At 51.1% G+C, this 8120-nt stretch overlaps 2 long non-coding RNA genes across 2 annotated transcripts in view; one reads left to right on the forward strand and one right to left on the reverse strand.

Moving 5' to 3' along the window:
* The window catches only part of LOC132445631 (uncharacterized), a 225607-nt gene that overhangs the window by 116653 nt on the left and 100834 nt on the right, over positions 1-8120 (reverse strand). The window lies entirely within an intron of this gene.
* LOC132475760 (uncharacterized) overlaps positions 1-8120 on the forward strand; it is a 46137-nt gene extending 38017 nt beyond the window's left edge. The window contains exon 2 of the long non-coding RNA XR_009529981.1: positions 5622-8120. This is a non-coding gene — a long non-coding RNA (uncharacterized LOC132475760). The remainder of the gene's footprint in view (positions 1-5621) is intronic.

The raw sequence follows: 8120 nt of genomic DNA on the forward strand, positions 1-8120 counted from the left end.
CGTGAGTGTGTGATGAGCAGCCATCTTTATGCACGAGCTCTTCCCTTTCTTACTGCAATGTCACCGTTCCTCCCGCGGCAGTGGTGGAATGTGTGTGTGTGTGTGTGTGTGTATGGACGTGTGGGTGCGCACATGTGTGTGTGTGCGCGAGGGTGTTATGTGTGTGTGTCTTTGCGCATGCGCGCGTGTGTGTGTGTGTGCACGTGTGTGTGTGCGTGCGTGCGTGCGCGCGTTGGTGAACACTGACCTCCAAGACGCGTGCCCTTTGACTGTCAGAAATCACCAGGTATGCGTATGGCGGCTATCTCGCCTTAATTGAGCAGTAATTGAGTTCCGGGGCTCGTCTCGATTCTTCATCTTTGGGGAAAAAGGTCAGCGAAGATCACAGAAACCATTAGGACTTATAAGGACCCACCCCCTTCCCGGTCCCCCGTTTACTGCTGGAGCCCTGCATAGGATTATTTTCAGATGAGCTGGGTGAACGGCTGCATTATTTAACCCCCCCTCGTCCGGGTGGGAAATGGGTAAAGGTGTGGGTTTATAAAGCGAAGCAAAGATTTCTCATCCCTTCACCTTCCGAGGTACGATGGGCGGGGCGGTGAACAAACCCCCTCACACACCCTAGTGCCGACGTTGTGCAAACCCCCCTCATTTTTAAAGGTTATGTGATTTGTCCTTGTAAGGCATGGAAGAGGATGGAGGGGGGGGGGATATATAGTCTAGGTGGTTGTAATTTAATTACAGCATTACTGGGGTTATATGGTCAGCGAGAAAATAAAATAACACAGTATGGGTCCTTCCTTCGCAGTTCATGGAATGAGTCTGAAAATAGCCTTACAAACATCTCTTTAAAACAAATCCCTTGGTAAATAAACACACAGACACACACACACACACACACACAGAGAAAAGCGAAAATGTTCTGCTTTTTGCAGCTATGTTTTCATTAAAACCAACACCAAACTCCAATTTGTTGCCGTCTTGTTTCTAAGTGGACTATTACACTTTGATACCAGTGGGACGCAGCCACCACTGAAGCTGTGGTGATGGATGCGATCCTGGCCTCAGACTTTGGCCATTCCGCTCAGATATCGCAGTAAAAACCATCATCATGTACAACGGATAGCTATTGGCTCGAAATGCACTACAACCCTTTATTTCCCAGCCCCCCCCCCAACACACGCTAATGATAATGCTCCAACAATGACCCTGGGATTGGGTTAATCATGGCAGAGACGCACACACTTCAACAGCAGAGTAGAAAAGCCTGCTAGGAGATCGTTCTCTCTCTCCGTCTCCCCCTCTTTGTCTCCCACTCTGTCTCTCCCCCTGATAAGCATCAGGAGGAAGAGATAGAACAACAGCTCCACAGCTCCTCGAATTTCCTTCCTCCGCCCCCCCGCCGCCCCCCCCCTCCCCGCTCTCTTTTTTTCTAATTAACAATGTGCATGTTGTCAGGCTTTGTTTAATAATGCACGATCGCTATCAGCAGCCAAACCCTTTGAATGAAGTGTTGCTGAATGGGAACACCACAATGCCAGCGGGGCGCGGGTGCGGGGGGGGGGGGGGGGGAGAAGGACTAGATTTGTTTTTCTTTCATCCTTCCTTTATTCCCGCTCTGCCGCAATAAACGTCAATGGGTGGCTCTGGTGGCACCGTCGCCATGTGTGAAATTGAACGGCGCCCTCCAAGAGAAAGGGAGAGGGGAAATGGCCACGCTGCCGGGAGACGTTGAAATGGGTGACGGTGGGTGGTGGCAGCTGAGGGTGAGGAGATTATATGGTAATGGTGAAGAATCGTTTCAGAGTACACCACCCCCCCCCCCCGCCCCCTCAACCTCCGCTTCTTGTAGGGCCGTACAATTAATAGCATATTTATGGGGATCCGGATTTTGACTTCCGCAATTAGCTAATTGCTAATTTTTTATTAAATAAGACAAAAGATCCAAGAAATAAAATAAAACAGGTTCTGTACGCCGGTCGCATTCAAATCAAATAACAAAACCCGCCGCTGCTTAATGATCATCATCATTTTTTTTATCATGCAGTTTGCGGCACAGAATATTAATGAAATCGATAATAATGTTAATAATCATAATCGCAAAATCGGGGAAAAGATAATGTTTCTCATTTATTTCGTCATAATCGTGCAGCACTGCGCTCCAGTAACCGTCCCTCCCACCGTTTGGGAGCAGAGGCCGTCCACCCACCCATTTCCTAAATGATGGAGGGATAGGATCATCTCTTAGCCCTTTAGCAGGTACCATGGGACAACGTAGCCTCTAGCCCGACACTAGCCTGACACTAGCCTGACACTAGCCTCCAGCGCCACGCTAGGTTCCTGGCATCACGTCCCGCCCCCTCGCTGGTGCTTATACAACATGCAGATGGCTTTGTTTGCCTGTGAGCATGCGTGCGTGTGTGTGTGTGTGTGTGTGTGCGTGTGTGTGTGTGTGTGTGTGTGTGCGTGTGTGTGTGGAGCGGATGCTGCCCGAGGAGGAAGGAGCGAGCGCTGAGTGCGTCTCCCATCTCGCCGTCCCTAATGTCATGTCATTATGCAAATCCCGACCAGCCATTGATTACCTGAGACGGTGGTGGCTCTGAGTTTGGATGGACGGGCTTCGCAACATCGAACCAGGACAGACAGGAAGTGACTGTGTTTTATTTATTTTTTGTTCCCTTCGCTCTCTTGTATCCGATTGGCTCTAATCACCTCCGCGGCACGAGAGCTACTAACTTAACGCATGGTGCGTCTTGAGTGTCCGCACGCTCCTGCTAACGTGTGTGCGTGTGTGTGTGATCATGTGAGTGTGTGTGCCTGTGTGTGTGTGTGATTGTGCGTAGGCCTGTGAGTGGTTGTGTGTGCGTAGGCCTGTGTTGTGTGTGTGTGATTGTGCGCAGGCCTGTGTGTGTGTGTGTGTGTGTGTGTGTGTGTGTGTGTGTGTGTGTGTGTGTGTGTGTGTGTGTGTGTGTGTGTGTGTGTGTGTGTGTGTGTGTGTGTGTGTGTGTGTGTGTGTGTGTGTGTGCAGACCTGTGTTGTCTGTATGTTCGGGGGGGGAGGGGGGTGCGGGGGTCGAAGATTGCCTTCAAATTGATTCGCCTTCCTTCCCCCGCATCGCTCATCCTCACGCCGTCGATCATGAGCGGGGTTTCGCCTCTCCTCCGAGGCGCTGGGTGACATGTGCTCTTGTCTATCCCCATCCTCATCTCCACCTCCCCCTCCTCCCCCCATCTCCACCTCCACCTCCCATCCCCACCTCCTCCTCCCCCCGTCTCCACCTCCTCCTCCTCCACTTCCCATCCCCACCTCCTCCTCCCTCTGTCTCCACCCTCCATCCCCCACCAATCCGCCGCAACATGCGCTGTATTCTGCACCGCCTGCTCCCGCCTCTCATTATGCCAACGCTTATTCATCGCTCTCCTTTCTTTTGTTTTTGTTTTCCTCTTTTCCTTTTTTTTTCTTTGTTTATTCATCTCCTCGAAGGGAAAGGAAGGGAAGGCAAAATTGGCTTTTATAATGAAACAAGGGAATCGAGGGAAATGTCTGCGCCACGCTCACATAGCGTAGCTAAGTGCGGCTAGTGAGTTCACAGCATTGTCATCACGTTTTCCAGCTGCTAGCGTATAGCACATAGCGCACAAGCCAACCCATAGCATCATCGTCCCCTGGCGTCGGTATCTCCCCGCTAAGGCCCCGCGTCGCACAGCGGGTCAGATTTGCACAACCACCCAGACTACAGGAGCGCTAACCCAGCTTAGCTAGCACCGTGACACGCTACCGCTAGCTTTCCCCCTTCTTAAAGATCACATGCTTTAGCTTACCGCACCAGTCAGCCCCGTGTGTGTGTGTGTGTGTGTGTGCGTGTGCGTGCATGTGTGTGTTGGGGGGGCGGCGGCAGCGGGGGTGGGGGTTAGCCGTAGCCGCGGCGGCGGCTAAGATAGAGCATCCATCTCTCAGGATCAAACGCTGGCTTAAAGGAAATGGATGACAAGGGATGGAGCGGAGCAGCGGCTAATACTAGCTCACTGTGTCGGATTGATTTCTGCCGCCTGCTGCTCGGCCTCTCCCCACTAAAGGTTCCGTGGCAGCGGACGCAAATGCCAACACTTCCCCTACTATGTCTTACGGATCGCGTTGGTTGTTAAAGTAGCACTTGAACCGATTTGAAGGATGGGCTTGTGTACCCTGTGTGTGTGTGTGTGTGTGTGTGTGTGTGTGTGTGTGTGTGTGTGTGTGTGTGTGTGTGTGTGTGTGTGTGTGTGTGTGTGTGTGTGTGTGTGTGTGTGTGTGTGTGTGTGTGTGTGTGTGTTTGTGTTAAAGCTAGGCTACTTTATCACATTGTATAGATTTGGAGTACACTTAATTTTACCTCTAATCCATTTAAGGGCACTCTCGGCTATTAAGGCCCACGGAGTGGAGGATAGATGGGGGTACACTGTGTCGGAGCCCACTGGGTTTCTCACTTGCGGCACTGCATTATGGGGAGGAGAATTGAGTAGACGTCGGTTTGCTATTGTAGGCATCTGTTCAGCAGCCTGCAGTTGTACGACTGACGTATTTATAGCGTTTAGGCTCTCTACCAGGGATATGTTAGCATTAGCGTTTCACTCTGTCTGAATCCTAAAGCATAATTATTATTATTAAAATGTAAGAAATATTGGTAATCGTGTTATCATTAAATATCATTGTTATTAATAATTAATAATACCCTTATTAATAATAATAATGTTGTTTGCATTATGGTTTGGGTTTTTCACGTCGGGTACAAGTGGCTTCATTTTGCTGAGGGATGGATGAACAATGTTCTCACACAAAGTTGTGAAATGAAATGAAGACGACGGGCCGTGTTCGGATCCACGGCATGCCATCACTGATCTGAGCCAACAGCCAGAGAATAAAGCTCTCTGCCTTCACAACCTCTGCATAGCGAGCGGGAGACAAACGTATATGTGCACCCCTTCATGTGTGCAAGTTATCTCCCCTGCTCACACACATACACACACACACACACACACACACATACACCCACACACACACGCGCACATATCCTTCCACACACACACTTAGTGTCGGCGTGCACGTATGGCAGTGTGCAAAGTGACTGTTCCGTTTAGAGGAGTGTCAGAACGTAGCCCGCAAGCACATCAGCCTCTTCCTATTTCCCTGTCAGCTGCAGCCCCGACTTTCTGTGTGTGTGTGTGTGTGTGTGTGTGTGTGTGTGTGTGTGTGTGTGTGTGTGTGTGTGTGTGTGTGTGTGTGTGTGTGTGTGTGTGTGTGTGTGTGTGTGTGTGTGTGTGTGTGTGTGTGTGTGTGGTGGGGGCTGCAAGGGGATGACACAAATGTGCAGGGAGAGATAAAACCCATGCAGCCAAACAGCTTTGTCTAACGCATTCTCTTCTTTCTCCTCCTCTCCCTCCTTTATCCTTTCCTCCTCCCTTCACTCCCGTCTATCGTCATCTCCTCTCCTCCTCACCCTTTCTATTGTCCTCCTAAACTCCTCTCCTCCCCTCTTCTCTCCTCATCTCCTCTCTATTCTCCTCCTCTCCCCTCTTCCCTCTTCCTCATCACCTCTCCTCTCTCCTCCTCTCCCCTTTCTCCTCTCCCCTCTCTCCTCCTTGCAGGCTGTGAATACCCTGCATCTGAGCGATCGGACCAGACCTGAATCCCGTGGCTCTGTGAGCCAGCGCGCCACGAGGCTGCCAGTAGCATGCAGGTGCCCAGCTGTCCCGCCATGCGCAGAGCCGTAACCGGGCCGACGCCTGTGCCCAAGGTTCTGCTGCTGTCGCTGCTCCTGGCTCTGCTGATGCACCTCACCAACGCTGAATGTAAGCGGACACACACCCCACCCCCACATACACACACCTCCATTCTCTCTCACACACTCTGAACAGACTCCCTTTATGGGCGGGATGCCCGAGGCCTTGTCGTTGTGTGTCATTGTGTGCTTGTGCCTGCTTGTGCGTGTTTGCGTGTGGGTCCGACACAAAGGCCGGACCGTTGATCTCGGGTCTGTTTTGTCTGGTGTGTGTTTTCCCGTTGCCCTCTCTCCTTTCTTCGCCCCAAAGTGTCGCAATAGCCGGGTAAACACAGGTGGGACTCGTAACATTAATTACGGGCGCGCTCCATTCACGTTATCAGTGCTGCAGTGTGGACCAAGGAACCCAGCGCAGCGATGAATACACCGGGACAATGGCTGGTGAATCCCCCCCCCCCACATTGACCAGACCCTATGGTACCCGGCATGTGTTGACCCAGCTGTGTGAGGCAAAAAACAAACGCACCATTAATTGTGTGTTATATTAATGATGACACCATTACCTAAATATACACAGAATGAGATTAGTTACTAATACTGATATGACGTTGGGGGAGATACATGGCTTGCGCACACGGATGCCACACACACACACACACACACACACACACACACACACACACACACACACACACACACACACACATACACACACACACACACACACACACCTTTAGTCCTAATCAAAAGCCCCCTAGTGGCCGTGTGGGGTCCCGGGGGGGGGATTCCATATTCCCCAGCCGCCCATGTCTGTATCGTCAAATCCCTCGGATAAAAAGAAAGAAAGAAAACCTTTAAGGGATTGAGTTACTTGACATCAGACACCTGTCCGCTGGTGTGTGACAACAGTTTTCAAACCCCATTGAGCCCCCCTTCTGTCTCTCTCTCTCTCTCTCTCTCTCACTCACTCGCTCTCCGCTCCGCATCACACCCCGACACCCTGCTCCCCACTCCTCCTCCATCACCACCACCTCAACCTAATTCCCCCCCGCCAAAGTCCATGAATCATTAGCTTCTCCAGAGTGTCACCCTGTGATGAATAAAAGTTTTACTTCTCCCCCTTTCACACCAGCTGAAACAGAACCCCCAGCCCCCCTCCTTTATTTAACCCCTGAAATCCCCCTTATATAGTTATTTGAATGGGAGCCGTCTTTCACCCAAGGTCGTATAGAAAGGGAGGGAGGGTTAGAGAGGGGGGGGGGGGGGGGGGGGGGGGGAAGAGAGGGAGGGAGGTTGGGAGAGAGAGTGAGAGGGAGGTTGAAAGAGCGAGGGAGGGAGGATGAGAGGGAGAGAGAGAGAGGGAGGAAGGGTGAGAGGGGAACAGAGAGAGAGAGGAATCGAGCAAGGGAACGGGAAAGAAGGAGGGAGGGAGAGAGAGAACGGAGCAAGAGGGAGGGAGGGAGAGAGAGACGCTTCTTTGCACATTGATGGCCATTTTCTTTACAGAGTTGCAGCATGAGAAATGTTCCCGGCAATCTGTTCGAACATGTGTTCTTTCTCTTTCTTCCTCTCCCCTTCCACCACTCAGTCACATGTGTCTCACAGCGGGGGGGGGACGAGGCGAACGGGGAAACGTGGACGCTGTTCAGACCCCCCCGCTTTATGTGCGATTCTGCGATTTATAGACACAATTTAATTACGAGACGTTCCCAAAACGACTCTAATGGACGATAAATGCTCCAATTGTGATGGCTATTTAGTTGTCGTTTCACACACACACACACACACACACACACACACACACACACACACACACACACACACACACACACACACACACACACACACACACACACACACACACACACACACACACACACACACACACACACACACAGCGGGGGGAGCGAGGGAGTAATACCCAGACTACCACACAGTCTTGTGAATTGTTGCAGTTTTGCTTGATCTAAAACGTCTCAAACAACGACAACAACAACAAACTGTTGCAGAACAACTTTTTTTCTGTATCGAACCAGTATTGACTGACGAGGCCGTTTATTTGGGGTTACTTCTTGTCTCCGGCCTGGCATGCCGTGGCAGAACTCAAGAGGGATTTTAACCCAGAAGTTACACAAGAGTAGCACGCATCCATCACTGTGTATCACTCAACCCCTCAACCCCCCTCCTGCTACACACACACACACACACACACACACACACACACACACACACACACACACACACACACACACACACACACACACACACACACACAGAGACACACACACACACACACACACACACACACACACACACACACAGAGACACACACACACACACACACACACACACACACACACACACA

Source organism: Gadus macrocephalus, chromosome 17 (assembly GCF_031168955.1).
Source record: "Gadus macrocephalus chromosome 17, ASM3116895v1".
Taxonomy (NCBI): domain Eukaryota; kingdom Metazoa; phylum Chordata; class Actinopteri; order Gadiformes; family Gadidae; genus Gadus; species Gadus macrocephalus.